Consider the following 18,033-nt stretch of genomic DNA (forward strand, 5'->3'; position numbering starts at 1 on the left):
GTGAGAGAGGGCATCCCTGTCTTGTGCCAGTTTTCAAAGGGAATTTTTCCAGTTTTTGCCCATTCAGTATGATATTGGCTGTGGGTTTGTCATAAATAGCTCTTATTATTTTGAGATACGTTCCATCAATACAGAATTTATTGAGAGTTTTTAGCATGAAGGGCCATTGAATTTTGTCAAAGGCCTTTTCTGCATCTATTGAGATAATTATGTGGTTTTTGTCTTTGGTTCTGTTTATATGCTGGATTACGTTTATTGATTTGCATATGTTGAACCAGCCTTGCATCGGAGGGATGAAGCCCACTTGATCATGGTGGATAAGATTTTTGATGTGCTGCTGGATTCGGTTTGCCAGTATTTTATTGAGGATTTTTGCATCGATGTTCATCAGGGATATTGGTCTGCAATTCTCTTTTTTTGTTCTGTCTCTGCCAGGCTTTGTTATCAGGATGATGTTGGCCTCATAAAATGAGTTAGGGAGGATTCCCTCTTTTTCTATTGATTGGAATAGTTTCAGAAGGAATGGTACCAACTCCTCCTTGTACCTCTGGTAGAATTCAGCTGTGAGTCCACCTGGTCCTGGACTTTTTTTGGTTGGTAGGCTATTAATTATTTCCTCAATTTCAGAGCCTGCTATTGGTCTATTCAGGGATTCAACTTCTTCCTGGTTTGGTCTTGGGAGAGTGTTAAGTGTCCAGGAAATTAACCATTTCTTCTAGATTTTCTAGTTTATTTGCATAGAGGTATTTATAGTATTCTCTGATGGTAGTTTGTATTTCTGTGGGGTTGGTAGTGATATCCCCTTTATCATTTTTTATTGCGTCTATTTGATTCTTCTCTCTCTTCTTCTTTATTAGTCTTGCTAGCGGTCTATCAATTTTGTTGATCTTTTCAAAAAACCAACTCCTGGATTCATTGATTTTTTGGAGGGTTTTTTATGTCTCTATCTTCTTCAGTTCTGCTCTGATCTTAGTTATTTCTTGCCTTCTGCTAACTTTTGAATGTGTTTGCTCTTGCTTCTCTAGTTCTTTTAATTGTGATGTTAGAGTGTCAATTTTAGATCTTTCCAGCTTTCTCTTGTGGGCATTTAGTGATATATATTTCCCTCTACACACTGCTTTAAATGTGTCCCAGAGATTCTGGTATGTTTTATCTTTGTTCTCATTGGTTTCAAAGAACATCTTTATTTCTGCCTTCATTTCGTTATGTACCCAGTAGTCATTCAGGAGCAGGTTGTTCAGTTTCCATGTAGTTGAGCGGTTTTGATTGAGTTTCTTAGCCCTGAGTTCTAGTTTGATTGCACTGTGGTCTGAGAGACAGTTTGTTATAATTTCTGTTCTTGTGCATTTGCTGAGGAGTGCTTTACTTCCAATTATGTGGTCAATTTTGGAATAAGTGTGATGTGGTGCTGAGAAGAATGTATATTCTGTTGATTTGGGGTAGAGAGTTCTGTAGATGTCTATTAGGTCCGCTTGGTGCAGAGATGAGTTCAATTCCTGGATATCCTTGTTAACTTTCTGTCTCGTTGATCTGTCTAATGTTGACAGTGGGGTGTTGAAGTCTCCCATTATTATTGTATGGGAGTCTAAGTCTCTTTGTAAGTCTCTAAGGACTTGCTTGATGAATCTGGGTGCTCCTGTATTGGGTGCACATATATTTAGGATAGTTAGCTCTTCCTGTTGAATTGATCCCTTTACCATTTTGTAATGGCCTTCTTTGTCTCTTTTGATCTTTGATGGTTTAAAGTCTGTTTTATCAGAGACTAGGATTGCAACTCCTGCTTTTTTTGTTCTCCATTTGCTTGGTAGATCTTCCTCCATCCCTTTATTTTGAGCCTATGTGTGTCTCTGCATGTGAGATGGGTCTCCTGAATATAGCAAACTGATGGGTGTTGACTCTTTATCCAGTTTGCCAGTCTGTATCTTTTAATTGGACCATTTAGTCTATTTACATTTAAGGTTAACATTGTTATGTGTGAACTTGATCCTGTCATTTTGATATTAACTGGTTATTTTGCTCGTTAGTTGATGCAGTTTCTTCCTAGCATCGATGGTCTTTACATTTTGGCATGTTTTTGCAATGGCTGGTACTGGTTGTTCCTTTCCATGTTTAATGCTTCCTTCAGGGTCTCTTGTAAGGCAGGCCTAGTGGTGACAAAATCTCTAAGCATTTGCTTATCTGTAAAGGATTTTATTTCTCCTTCACTTATGAAACTTAGTTTGGCTGGATATGAAATTCTGGGTTTAAAATTCTTTTCTTTAAGAATGTTGAATATTGGCCCCCACTCTCTTCTGGCTTGGAGAGTTTCTGCCGAGAGATCTGCTGTTAGTCTGATGGGCTTCCCTTTGTGGGTAACCCGACCTTTCTCTCTGGCTGCCCTTAAGATTTTTTTCCTTCATTTTAGCTTTGGTGAATCTGACAATTGTGTGTCTTGGAGTTGCTCTTCTCGAGGATTATCTTTGTGGCATTCTCTGTATTTTCTGAATTTGAATGTTGGCCTGCCTTACTAGGTTGGGGAAGTTCTCCTGGATGATATCCTGAAGAGTATTTTCCAACTTGATTACATTTTCCCCCTCACTTTCAGGCACCCCAATCAGACGTAGATTTGGTCTTTTCACATAATCCCATACTTCTTGAAGGCTTTGTTCTTTTTCCTCTTTTTTCTTTAGACTTGACTTCTCGCTTCATTTCGTTCATTTGATCCTCAATCGCTGATACTCTTTCTTCCAGTTGATCGAGTTGGTTACTGAAGCTTGTGCATTTGTCACGTATTTCTCATGTTATGGTTTTTATCTCTGTCAGTTCATTTATGGCCTTCTCTGCATTGATTATTCTAGTTATCCATTCTTCCATTCTTGTTTCAAGATTTTTAGTTTCTTTGCGCTGGGTACATAATTACTCCTTTAGCTCTGAGAACTTTGATGGACTGAAGCCTTTTTCTCTCAACTCATTAAAGTCATTCTCCGTTCAGGTTTGATCTGTTGCTGGTGATGAGCTGCGTTCCTCAATTGAAAATTCAGAAGTCACCCATCTTCTGTGTCGCTCGCGCTGGGAGCTGTAGACTGGAGTTGTTCCTATTTGGCCATCTTTAAACTGAATTCCTAAGTTTTAATTTCTTTTGTGTAACTATCTAGTAATGGGATTAGTGGGTCATATGGTAAGTATGTGTTTACATATGAAACTGCCACATTTTTTCCAGAGTGGTCATATCATTTTATATTTCCAGTGGCTGTGTTCAAGAATTCCAGTTGCTACACACGTCACTATTTGGTACTGTCAATCTTTCTAATATTAGCCATTTGGGTTGCAGTACAAGGGTATAAAATAGTTATAATCTCCATTTCTCTATTGACTAATGATGTTGCACAACTTTCTCATGCTTATTTGCTGTTCATAGTTTTTTCCTTTGGTGAAATGTGTGTTTCAATGTTTTAATCATTTTTTTCTTTTTTTAAAGACAGAGTTTTGCTCTTACCACCCAGGCTGGTGTGCAGTGGCGTGATCTCACTGCAACATCCGCCTCTGGGGTTCAAGCGATTCTCCTGTTTCAGCCTCCCGTAGCTGGGATTACAGGCATGTGCCACTACACCCAGCTAATTTTTGTATTTTTAGTAGATACAGGGTTGTACCATGTTGGTCAGGCTGGTCTGGAACTCCCGACCTCAAGTGATCCAACCACCTCAGCCTCCCAAAGTGCTGGGATTACAGGCATGAGCCACTGTGCCCGGCCCCAACGTTTTAATCATGTTTAACGGGATTGTTTGACTTATTATAGAATTGTAAGTATTCTTCTATATATTCTGCAACACAGCCATTTGTCAGATACACATTTTTTTTTCTTTTTTTTTATTATTATTATACTTTAAGTTCTAGGGTACATGTGCATAACGTGCAGGTTTGTTACATATGTATATATATATATTTTTTTAACCAGTGTCCTTTTTCTGCTTTAAGATCCAATCCATAATACTACAATGAGTTTAGGCATCACAGCTCCTTAGTTTTTTCTAGCTTATGGGATTTTCTGAGTATCTTCTTGCTTTGCATGACTTTGAGCGTTATAAAGACTATGGGTCAAGTGTTTTGTAGAATGTCTTTCAATTGGGGCATATCTGATGTTTTCTCATGATAATATTGGGCTTATGGGTCTTCTTGGGGAAAAATACGGCAGAGATGAAATGCCCTTCTCATGACAATCAGTTACAGGTACCTGAGACAAACATGCACTATCACTGGTGAGCTTAACCTTAATCATTTGTTTGAGGTTGTATCTACCAGGTTTCTCCACTGAGTTAGTTTTTCCCTTTACACATTGTATTCTTGCAACTAACCTTTTACATCCAACTCACATTCAAGAGAAGAATTGAGCTTTACCTTCTGGAAGGAAGCATTTTAGAAATTTTGTGCACGTATGTTAAAATCACAATAAATAATACATATTTGGAGGGTGGACACCTTGGGGCATACAAGTATCCTTAAAGTTCTGTCCACCAATTTTAACATTCATCGTGAATCTTGTCTGCAGCAATTTACTGGTGGGTTCTAGTGGTGATTTTGTATTTTTCCCATGTCTATGTTTAATATTTGGAATTATTCTATAAGGAATATTTATCATTTCTCCTCTGTTTATTTAATTTTAGGGACTGAATTTTTTTTTCTGATAAGGGCCAGATAGTAAATATTTGGGGCTCTGAGAGGTGTGTTTTGGAGGCAATATCAGAAGTACCTACTAGTCTATTAACTTGCTCTAAGACCTTGTCCCAAAGTTTTGTGATTTGGCATCTATTATCTAGTGTTAATTGAATATGTGTAAAAGAACACTTCATAAAATATATGTTTTAAAAATTGAGAGACATTTGAGCATTATCTTCTGGATACGTTTTAATGAATGAAAGGTAAAATATATTCTTGGATAAACTTGTTGGTGTTTGAATATTTGACAGTTGGAAGATATTGTTTCTTATTGAAAACAAAATCTCCTAAAACTTGAGCTAACTTTGGAAGTTGGTGCCTACATTTTATATATGATTAAACTGATGCTTGGAGAACTTAAGTAAATTGTGTAAAGTCATATGCAGAGCTGGGACAAGACTCTAGACTCTAATACTAGTGAATGATTTCTTCCATTGCCCTTTGCTTCCACATATAAGAAGAAATGAATAATTCAGATAAAAAAGTAGGGTTAAACTATTCTTTAAAAAGTTTTGCAACTAAAATGATTTAAAACTGATCATTAGATATAATATTGGAAATAGGGAATCATTGTCTATTTGGTCTTTATGACTGCTCACTGCTATGAAAAGTGGCACACAATAAAGTAAGTTCCCAGAAATAAAACCACTGTTCAGGCCACCATTTATTTCAGCAATTGTCAGGAAAGATGAATTAGTCCATATAAATTCTCTGGAGGTGGCATGATGTGTAAGGCTAATAAACACTGTACCTGATGATTCCCTCGGAGAGTGAGAGAATAACCTCGAAGAAGAATCAGAATTAACAAGAAATGAGACCAATCTTTCACAGCACCGTGAAGGTTAGAAAGATAAAGTTATAGTACTCCAAAAGCCATGAAATTACTTCTAAAGGCAATAATCAATTTAGTGAGAAACATTAGAAAACTACAAGTCAAAAAACAACATCAACAGAATGGTAAGCCCTGGGGGTCACAACCATCAAAAAAGTGGCTGGTAAATACTGTTTTTCTCCCTTTGCTCCTCAGTTAAGATGGATTCATGCTGAATCCTGAGCCTGAAACAACTGTTTCCAGAGGAGAAACATTTTTTCTTACAAAAAATTACCTTTCCTTAACTTGCTTTTTTATAGAAAAAGAAAAAATGGAATGAAAGAAGGGAAGGAGGGAAGAAAGGAGGGAGAGAATAAAATAAGAAAAAAGAGAAAGTTTTACTATTGTCTAATTTCTTCCTTGATTTATTTTTTACTAGACTCATTGATGGAAAACCCTTCAAGGAAATAGATTAGTTGAGCATTCGTGTGTTTCTCATAACAATATAACTGTGTAAGTCATCACAAGTAATGATTTTCTTCATCACTTCAAGTATTTTCTGAATATTATGCATTGCTCTATGCTCTGACAATCTGCACTGATTCTCTTCTTACATTCAGCTATCAACTGGAAATGTTCCATCCATGATTATTTATTGAGCTGGCATTTTGTTATTACCTGTGGATACTGAGATGGAATATAGTCTCAGTACTCAAGTAAAACATTGATGTCTGATTGAGTGATTCTTTACTTCATTTGATAGTATCATTTTCTGGGTGAGACACAACCCTGGACATTGGCTAGAGAAGTGTGGCCAATTAAAATTATTATTTTTCATATTTTTAAAGTTTTATAAAATAAGCACATATTTTCTTTGATAATCACAATAACATTCAACATTAAAAATAAAGACAAAACAGAAATTTAGATGATAAAAATGAGAGTGTGACATATTTTTGTTTCCTTAATTTTACTTACACCGTTGGTTTTTTCAAACATTAAATATACTTCTTTGAAAGATTGATTCTCATTCCCAAGTTCCGTTACCCAGAAACAACAGCTTTTAATTCACTTAACTGCTTTTCCTAGTACTTTATTACATATTTCTAAAACACACACCCACACCCACACACATATATACACGAATATTTTAAAATTTTTATTTGCAGATATTATCTATTGAATGTCATAGAAGACAAGGATAAGATTTTATTTCTTCTCTTTGGCTCCCCCACCTTGGAACAAACATATTTTTCCTCTTACTATATTCCCATACACATAAAACTGTTGGTTGAATCATTATTTAGTGTTTGCAGTGTTTATAAATACACAATATTATTCAAAACAAAAGGGTAGGGATTTTCTAGCCGTGTAAAACATACTTATGGTTTTCCTTCTGGGGAAGAAATTGTGATGATTTTCTCCCATTGGCAATTCTGTTTTTCCCCTGTGATAACCTTGAAACAATTTTTCTCAGTCCCTAAAGGAAATATACTCCAGAGAGAAAGAGTCAGCAAAAACAAACAAATGAACAAACAAAAATGACCAAAGACCCTGTAGGGGAAGAATCTTTAAAGGGGCATGGGTCATTTGTTGTATACCACATGACATTTTTCATTCTCTAAAAGTCTTCCAGAGAAATCTGTTCCCATGTCTCTCTTCTCAGTTGCCTGATAGCAAATAACTCTCCATTTCCCCTTCCCTCTAATAATTTATATAGTTCCCTGCACATAAATCTTCTTGTAATTCTCCTACAGTTGGTTTTACCTCTATATTTTCTGATGTTTTCTCTTTCAGTCCTTCTCAGACTTCTCTATTATTGTATCCTCAGAAACAAATTTTGCTATTCATGTCATGCCTGTGAAAAAATTTTGTATCAGCCAAGATAGGCTAGATTATTTTCTGATAATTAATAGCCCCTAATATCAAGTGCTTAGTATAAAGAAAACAATTCTTGCTCATAATACAGGTCCAATGCAAAATGGTAGGAGGGGGTGTGTAAAAGCCTGATTCTTGCTTCCAAGATTGTGGCAACAGCAGGACCACAAACACATGTCCTTTCCACTCACATCTTATTGGAAGCAAGTCACATGTAGACGTCTAACTTTAATAGGGGGCAGAAAGGTATCATACTAATTTGTATCAGGAATAATATTTTTGAATACCTCTAATGATAATCTTAACCATGATAGTGAGTACAGGGACTCTGCATACTGAAAACAAAGGAGGCTTTTACAAAGAGCATATATTTTTAAATTATCTGTGAAAAATATGTTTTTCTTCTATTACATACCTTTTAATTGCTTTTAAAAGCTACGAGGGCCCCAGTAAATGTATCTTACTTCTGACTAACTCACCCTCTGGGTCCCATGTCAATGGAACAAAATATATAATTTCCTTAGTCTTGAAACATCTTCAGAAAACATCCTCTTTTGAGTTTACTTTTAAATTTATTATTAAATTAACTTAAAAATATCATAACATCAGTGGCTGGCAACATGACCAAACAGGAACAGCTCTGGTCCACAGTTCCCAGCGAGATTGAAGCAGAAGGTGGGTGATTTCTGCTTTTCTAACTAAGGTACCTGGCTTTTCTCACTGGGACTGGTTAGACAGTGAGTACAGGCCACAGAGGGTTAGCCAAAGCAGGGTGGGGCACTGCCTCACCTGGGAAGTGCAGGAGGTCAGAGAACCTCCTCCCCTAGCCAAGGGAAGCTATGAGGGACTGTGCTGTGAGGAACAGTGCACTCCAACCTAGATACTAAACTTTTCCCATGTTCTTCACAACCTGAAGACCAGGAGATTCCCTCCAGTGTTTATGCCACCAGAGCTCTGGGTTTCAAGCACAAAACTGAGTGGCCATTTGTAGCTGCAAGAGTTTTTTTTCATACCACAGTGGTGCCTGGAACACCAGTGAGACGGAACCCTTCACTTCCCTGGAAAGAGGGCTGAAGCAAGAGAGCCAAGTGGTCTAGCTCAATGGATCCCACCCCAATGGAGGCCAGCAAGCTAAGATCCATTGGCTTGAAATTCTCACTACCAGCACAGCAGTCTGAAGTCAACCTGGGACATTTAAGCTTGGCAGGGGGAAGGACATCCAACATTACTGAGGCTTGAGTAGGTGGTTTTCCCCTCACAGTGTAAACAAAGCCTCCAGGAACTTTGAACTGGGTGGAGCTCACAGCAATGCCACAAAATCACTGCAGACTGCCTCTCTAGATTCCTCCTCTCTGAGCAGGGCATCTCTGAAAGAAAGGCAGCAGCCCCAGTCAGGAGCTTATAGATAAAACTCCCATGTCTCTGAGACAGAGCACCTGGGGGAAGGGGTGGCTGTGGGTGCAGCTTCAGTAGACTTAAACTGCCTGCCAGCTCAGAAAGAATAGTAGAGCTCCCAGCACAGTGTTCAAGCTCTGCTAAGGGACAGACTGCTTCCTCAAGTGAGTCCCTGAACCTCGTGCCTCCTGACTGGGAGACAACTCCCAGCAGGAGTTGACAGACATCTCATACAGGAGAGCTCTGGCTAGAACTTGGTGGGTGTCCCTCTAGGATGAAGCTTCCAGAAGAAAGGACAGGCAGCAATCTTTGCTGTTCTTCAGCCTCCACTGGTACTACCCAGGCAAACAGGGTCTGGACTGGACCTGAGCAAACTCCAGCAGACCTGCAGTAGGGGAACATGACTGTTAGAAGGAAAACTAACAAACAGGAATAGCAACAACATCAACAAAAAGAACGTCCACACAGAAACCTCATCCGAAGGTCACCAACATCAAAGACCAAAGGTAGATAAATCCACAAAGATGAGGAAAAACCAGCACAAAAAGGCTGAAAATTCCAAAAACCAGAATGCGTTTTCTCCTCTGAAGGATCACAGCTCCTCACTAGCAAGGGCAAAAAACTGGATGGAGAACGAATTTGATGACTTGACAGAAGTAGATTTCAGAAGGTGGGTAATAACAAACTCCTCCAAGCTAAAAGAGCATGTTCTAACCCAATGCACAGAAGCTAAGAACCTTGAAGAAAGGTTAGAGGAATTGCTAACTAGAATAACCAGTTTAGAGAATAACATAAATGAATTGACGGAGCTGAAAAACACAGCATGAGAACTTCATGAAGCTTACACAAGTATCAATAGCTGAACCGATCAAGTGGAAGAGAAGATATCAGAGATTGAAGATCAGCATAATGAAATAAAGCAAGAAAACAAGATTAGAGAAAAAAGAATAAAAAGGAACAAAAAAAGCCTCCAGGAAATATCAGACTATGTGTAAAGACCAAACCTACGTTTGATTGTTGTACCTGAAAGTGACGGAGAGAATGGAACCAAGTTGGAAAACACTCCTCAGGATACTATCCAGGAGAACTTCCCCAACCTAGCAAGATAGGCCAGCACTCAAATTCCACAAAGATACTCCTCGAGAAGAGAAACCCCAAGACGCATAATCATCAGATTCACCAAGGTTGAAATGAAGGAAAAAATGTTATGGGCAGCTAGGGAGGAAGGTCAGGTTACCCACAAAGGGAAGCACATCAGACTAACAGCAGATCTGTCTGCAGAAACTCTACAAGTCAGAAGAGAGTGGGTGCCAATATTCAACATTCTTAAAGAAAAGAATTTTTAACCCAGAATTTCGTATCCAGACATACTAAGCTTCATAAGCAAAGGAGAAATAAAATCCTTTACAGACAAGCAAATGCTGAGAGATTTTTGTCACCACCAGATCTGCCTTACAAGAGCTCCTGAAGGAAGTACTAAATATGGAAAGAAAAAACCAGTATCATCCTCTACAAAAATGTAACAAATTGCAAAAACCATTGACACTACAAAGAAATTGCATCAACTAATGGGCAAAATAATCAGCTACCATGATAATGACAGGAACAAATTCACATAACAATATTAACAGTAAATGTAAATGGGCTAAATGCCCCAGTTAAGAGACACAGACTGGCATATTGGATAAAGAGTCAAGACCCATCTGTGTGCTGTATTCAGGAGACCTATCTCACATGGAAAGACACACTCAGGCTCAAAATAAAGGGATGGAGGAATATTTGCTAAGCAAATGGAAAGCACGAAACAGCATAGGTTGCAATCCTAGTCTCTGATAAAACAGACTTTAAACCAACAAAGATAAAAAAAGACAAAGAGAGGCATTACATAATGGCAAAGGGATCAATGCAACAAGAAGAGCTAACTATCCTAAATATATATGCGCCCAGTACAGGAGCACCCAGATTTATAAAGCAGTTCTTTGAGACCTACAAAGAGACTTAGGCTTCCACACAATAATAGTGGGAGACATTACCACACTGTCAATGTTAGACAGATCAATGAGATAGAAAATTAAGAAAGATATTCAGGACTTGAACTAGCTCTGGACCAAGCAGACCTAATAGATATCTAAAGAACTCTCTGCCCGAAATCAACATAATATATATTCTCAGCACCACATTGCACTTATTCTAAAATTGACCATGTAATTGGAAGTAAAACACCCCTCAGCAAATGCAAAACAATGGAAATCATAACAAACAGTCTCTCAGACAACAGTGCAATCAAATTAGAACTCAAGATTAAGGAAATCACTCAAAACTGCACAACTACATGGAAACTGAACAACCTGCTCCTGAATGACTACTGGGTAAATAACAAAATTAAGGCAGAAATAAATAAGTTCTTTGAAACCAATGGGAACAAAGACACAACATACCAGAATCTCAGGGACACAGCTAAAGCAGTGTTTTGAGGGAAATTTACAGCACTAAATGCTCACAGGAGAAAGTGGGAGAGATCTAAAATCAATACCCTAATATCACAATTAAAAGAACTAGAGAAGTAAGAGGAAACAAATTCCAAAGCTAGGTGAAGACAAACAATAACTAAAATCAGAGCAAAACTGAAGGAGATAGAGACACGAAAAACTCTTCAAAAAATCAATGAATCTTTTCTTGAAAAGATTAACAAAATAGATAAACTGCTAGGCAGACTAATAAAGAAGAAAAGAGAGAAGAATCAAATAGACACAATAAAAAATGATTATGGGGATATCACCACTGATCCCACAGAAATACAAACTACCATCAGAGAATACTATAAATTCCTCTATGCAAATAAACTAGAAAATCTAGAAGAAATGGATAAATTCCTGGACACATGCAGCCTCCCAAGACAAAACCAGGAAGAAGTCAAATCCCTGAATAGACCAATAACAAGTTCTGAAATGGAGGCAGTAATTAATATCCTACCAACCAAAAAGAGCCCAGGACCAGACGGATTCACAGCCAAATTCTACGAGAGGTACAAGAAGGAGCTGGTACCATTCCTTCTGAAACTATTGCAAACAATAGAAAAAGAAAGAATCCTCCCAGACTCATTTTATGAGGGCAGCATCATCCTGATACCAAAACCTGGCAGAGACACAACAAAAAAACAAAATTTCAGGCCAATATCCCTGATGAACATCAATGCAAAAAGCCTTACTAGTATACTGGCAAACCTAATCCAGCAGCACATCAAAAAGCTTACCCCCACGATCAAGTCAGCTTCATCCCTGGGATGCAAGGCTAATTCAACATACACAAATCAATAAAATAATCCATCACATAAAAAGAACCAATGACAAAAACCACATGATTACCTCAATAGATGCAGAAAAGGCCTTTGATAAAATACCCCTTCATGCTAAAAACTCTCAATAAACTAGGTATTAATGGAACGTATCTCAAAATAGTAAGAGCTATTTATGACAAACCCACAGCTAATATCATAATAAATGGGCAAAAGCTGGAAGCATTCTCTTTGAAAACCAGCACAAGACAAGGATGCCCTCTCTCACCACTCTTATTCAACATTGTATTGGATGTTCTGGCCAGGGCAATCAGGCAAGAGAAAGAAAGAAAGGGTATTCAAATAGGAAGAGAAGAAGTAAAATTATCTCTGTTTGCAGATGACATGATTGTATATTTTGAAAACCCCATCGTCTCAGCCTAAAAACTCCTTAAGCTGATAAGCAACTTCAGCAAAGTCTCAGGATACAAAATCAATGTGCAAAAGTCACAAGCATTCCTATACACCAGTAACAGACAAAGAGCCAAATCATGAGTGAACTCCCATTCATAATTACTACACAGAGAATAAAATACCTAGAAATACAACTTACAAGGGATGTCTACGACCTCTTCAAGGAGAACTACAAACCACTGCTCAAGGGAATAAGACAGGACACAAACACCTGGAAAAAAATTCCATGCTCATGGATAGGAAGAAACAATATTGTGAAAATGGCCATAGAGCCCCAAGTAATTTACGGATTAAATGCTATCTCCATCAAGCTACCATTGACTTTCTTCACAGAATTAGAAAAAACTACTATAAATTTTATATGGAACCAAAAAAAGAGCCTGTATAGCCAAGACGATCCAAAGCAAAAAGAACAAAGCTGGAGGCATCATGCTACCTGACTTCAAACTACACTGCAAGGCTATGGTAACCAAAACAGCATGATATTGGTACCGAAACAGAAATATAGACCAATGAAACAGAACAGAGGCCTCAGAAATAACTCCACACATCCACAACCATCTGATCTTTGACAAACCTAACAAAAACAAGCAATGGGGAAAGGATTCCCTATTTAATATATAGTGTTGGGAAAACTGGCTAGCCATATGCAGAAAACTGAAACTGGAACCCTTCCTTACACCTTATACAAAAATTAACTCAAGATGGATTAAGACTTACATGTAAGACCTAAAACCATACAAACTCTAGAAGAAATTCTAGGCAATACCATTCAGGACATAGGCATGGGCAAAGACTTCACGACTAAAACACCAAAAGTAATGGCAACAAAAGCCAAAATTGACAAATGGGATCTAATTTAGGTAAAAAGCTTCTGCCCAGCAAAAGAAACTATCATCACAGTGAACAGGTAATCTACAGAATGGGAGAGAAGTTTTGCAATCTCTCCATCTGACCAAGGGCTAATATCCAGAATCTACAAGGAACTTAAACAAATTTACAAGAAAAAAAAATCCCATTAAAAAGTGGGTGAAGGATATGAACAGACACTTCTAAAAAGAAGACATTTATGCAGCCAACAGAGATACGAAAAAATGCTCATCATCACTGGTCATTAGAAAAATGCAAATCAAAACCACAATGTGATACCATCTCATGCCAGTTAAAAAGGCAATCACTAAAAAGTCAGTAAAAAACAGGTGCTGGAGTGGATGTGGAGTAATACGAATGCTTTTACACTGTTGGTGGGAGTGTAAATTAGTTCAACCGTTGTGGAAGACAGTGTGGTGATTCCTTAAAAATCTAGAACCAGAGAAACACCATTGGATCTAGCAATCCCATTACTGGGTATATACCCAAAGGATTTTAAATCATTCTACTGTAAAGACACATACACACGTATGTTTATTGCAGCACTGTTCACAATCACAAAGACTTGGAACCAACCCAAATGTCCATCAATGATAGACTGGATAAAGAAAATGTGGCATATATACACCATGGAATACTATGCAGTCATTAATGAGTTCATGTCCTTTGCAGGGACATGGATGAAGCTGGAAAACATCATTCTTAGCAAACTAACAAGGAACAAAAAAAACAAACACCACCTGTTTTCACTCATAAGTGGAAGTTGAACATTGAGAACACATGGACACAGGGAAGGGAACATCACACAATGGGGTCCGTTGCAGGGTGGGGGCCTAGGGGAGGTATAGCATTAGGAGAAATACCTAATGTAGTTGACAGGTTGATGGGTGCAGCAAACCACCATGGCATGTGTATTATCTATGTAACAAACCTGCACATTCTGCACATGTATCCCAGAAGTTAAAGTATAATTAAAAAAATAAAATAAATTTCTCATCAAATAAAAAAAAAAAAGACTACAATATTCAAATATTGTGCAGTGTATAGTGCTTGGTTGACGGATGCACCAAAATCTCACACATCTCTAGAAAAGAACTTACTCATTTAACCAAATACCACCTGTACCCCAATAACTTGTGGAAAATAAACTGAATTTACAGGTTCAAAAAAGCTGAAAAACAAAATAAAAATTTCAGTACGGAGGCAAAAAAAAAAGACATGTAAACAGGCAATAAATATATATGAAAGAAGTTTGACATCACTAATCATCAGGAAAATGTAAGTTAAAACCACAATGATATACCAACTTACTCCTGCAAGAATGGTCATAAATAAAACCTCCAAAAAGAATATAAGTTGGTGTGGATTTGGTGAAAATGGAATGCTTTGCCACTGCTGGTGGGAATGTAAATTAGTACAACTACTATGGAAAAGAGCATGGAGATTCTTTCAAGAACTGAAAGTAAAACTCCCATATGATCCAGCAATTCCACTACTGGTTATCTCCCCACAGGAAAAGAAGTCTTTATATGAAAAAGGCACATGAACACACATGTTTACAGTGGCACAATTAACAATTACAAAATTATGGAACCTACCTAAATGCCCATGGAAAAATGAGTGCAGAAAGGAACTGTGGTAAAGATGTACCATGGAATACTACTCAGCCATAAAGCAGAATGAAATAATGGCCATTGCAGCAACTTGGATGCAACTGGAGGTCATTATTCTAAGTGAAGCAACTCAGGAATAGAAAAACAAATACTGTATGTTCTCACTCACAAGTGGGAGCTAAACCATGAGGATGCATATGCATATATGCATTAAAATGCTACAATGAACTTTGGGGACTTGAGGGAAGAGTGGGAGGGGTGAGGAATAAAAGGCTACATATTGGGTACAGTGTACACTGCTTGGGTGATGGGTGCTGCAAAGTCTCAAAAATCACCACCGAAGAATGTATCCATTTAACCAAAAGCCACCTGTACCCCAAAAATTATTGAGACAAAATATATATAAATGTTAGAATATAAATCATTCTACCACAAAGACACATGCACACGAATGTTCATTGCAGCACTGTTCACAACAGCAAAGACATGGAATCAACCTAAATGCTCATCAGTGACAGATTAAGTACATAAAATGTGGTACCTATACACCACAGAATACTATGCAGCTATAAAAAGAGCAAGGTCATGTCTTTTGTGGGAACATAGACGGAGCTAGAGGCCATTATTCTTAGCAAACTAATGCAGGACCAGAAGAAAAATACTGCATGTTCTCACTTGTAAGTGGGAGCTAAATGATGAGAACTCATAAACACAAAGAAGTGAACAACAGACACTGGGCCTACATGAGAGTGGACAGTGGGAGGAGGAAGAAGAACAGAAAAAATAACTATTGGATACTTTGCTTAGTACCTGGGTGATGAAATAATCTGTACAACAAACATCCATGACAATGGGTTTATGTAACAAATCTGCACATGTACACTTGAACTGAAAACAACAGTTAAAAAATGATAAAAGTAAATAAATTGGGGAAATTAAAAAATATATATAACATCGATTTAAATTTTCTAAATGTGACACTCCAGCTTTTGTGAAATGAAAAAAAAATCTAAGGCAAAACTTCACCTATCATATGTATATTTGGTTTATTGCTAAACTACATTTCTTTTACTCGTTAAAAATGAAAAATAACATTTGATATTGAGAACATTGGGAACAATACAAATTTGCCTCAGAGAGTGAAATTCTAGTCAGAAGTTGAATACCAACCAATCTCATATATTAACTTTAGAACCTTGGAAAAGAATGTTAGGATAATGATAATTTAGGTCTTTACTCACAGCACAATATATTTATCATTGCAAGTAACTGTCATTTCAGGTCCAGCAAGCAAAGAGAGACTAGCCATTCATTTCATGCAAGACTCTGATGAGTTGCCAATGGAAACAAATGTCTCTCATTGCTCAACTAGCTTGGGTTCAAACTGGTGACTTGGAGGTGAAAGGTTGTGGATTCTGTTATCAATCATTTGGGCTGTCCATTCCTCCAGCAGCAAAGAACTGATTCAGACAAGAGAAGAAATAATTATTTGATTCAACTTATTAGCACATTACTCTAGTCTATTAGCAAAACTGTATAAAATATCAATGACATAAAAAGCAGCTTCCTTTTATTGTAATATAAGGAACTATGTGAAGAAAATGTGCCAAATACAACATTCTGCAAATTGCTATGAATCATTAGTGAGTAAATTCATTCGTAGTTCCTAGGTATTTCCTCTTTTCTGTGACTGTCAAACAATGGCAGTATGATGGATTGAGTCACCCCAGGCAGATCTCCGGTGAACACTGTCTCTGGCCTCTGTTGAATAACGTTACAGATCTGACTTTAACGTCCAATAATGTTACAGATCTGACTTTAAGGCTCGCTGTTAACATACTTGGGAATAAGTTCTTTTACTTTTTGGACACATTGTTTTTCATTTCTTTGCATTATATACACAATAGTTAAAAATGATTGCTAAGGTAAAACTGGCAGAGCAATTAAGAGTTGCAGCTTGGGATAATTATTATTTTGGGGGGATAATTCATTTAAATCATTTCTCAAAACAGAATATAAAAAGATGAAGACAGAATATAGTCTCATGATTGGTTAGCATTACATATTTAATAAACATTTGAAATGTACTCTTCCCTGAGATAACTTGAACTTCTAAAACATTGTGATAGAATGTCTTTTCTAGAAGAATTCCAAATGATTTCAACTGCATGCAATTTTATGCCAAATTGATCAACTCCTCTCGTTTTGTTTTAGAATATAGACATAACAAAATCAATAAGTTACCTAGCATCATATAGCTTATGTTCTAGTGAGATGACAATGTAAGTGGTAAAGCAAATGATATGAATGACAGTTTTAATAAGCATTATTTTTAAAAAACTAAGCCAACATAAATGAAATGGGAGTCATATAATTTTCTACTTTAATAGATCATTCATAAAAGACTTCCATGAGGAGAAAAAGTGATTTGAATAAAAAATAAAACAAATCATGGGAATATTTAAGGAAAAGTAATTTCAGACAGAAAGGACAGCAAATTACATGAATATAATAAAGAATTTGCTTTGTATGTTCAAGAAACAGCAAGATGATCATTGTGATTGGAGAAAAATGAACAAGAAGGGGAGAGGTAGGATATGAAGTAAGAGTCGGTCAGATTATTTGGGCTACCAAGCTCCAAGTGTTCTAAAATATTTTACCTAATCAGCTGGGTGAATGGTGGGGCCACTTAACTCAGGGAACATCAGATGAGATACATATTTGAGTGCAGGGGGAATCAATGCTCTATTTTGGACATGATACATTTGTGAGAAGATGCCTATTAAATTCTGTTATTTGTTTTCTATGCTGCATAACAAATTACCACAAACTTGGTGTCTTAAAACCACACAAAATTAATATCTCCCAGTTTCTGTGGGGCTGGAATCTGGGCAGGACTTAGTTGAATTATTTGCAAGCCTACAAACAAGGTATCAGCCAGCTGGGTTCTTATCTGGAGGCTTAATGGGGAAGGGATCTGCTTCCAAGTGCACTCAAGCCATTCATCAGTAGTCTTCCTTTCTTTG

Source organism: Macaca fascicularis, chromosome 3 (genome assembly GCF_037993035.2).
Source record: "Macaca fascicularis isolate 582-1 chromosome 3, T2T-MFA8v1.1".
Classification (NCBI taxonomy): Eukaryota; Metazoa; Chordata; class Mammalia; order Primates; family Cercopithecidae; genus Macaca; species Macaca fascicularis.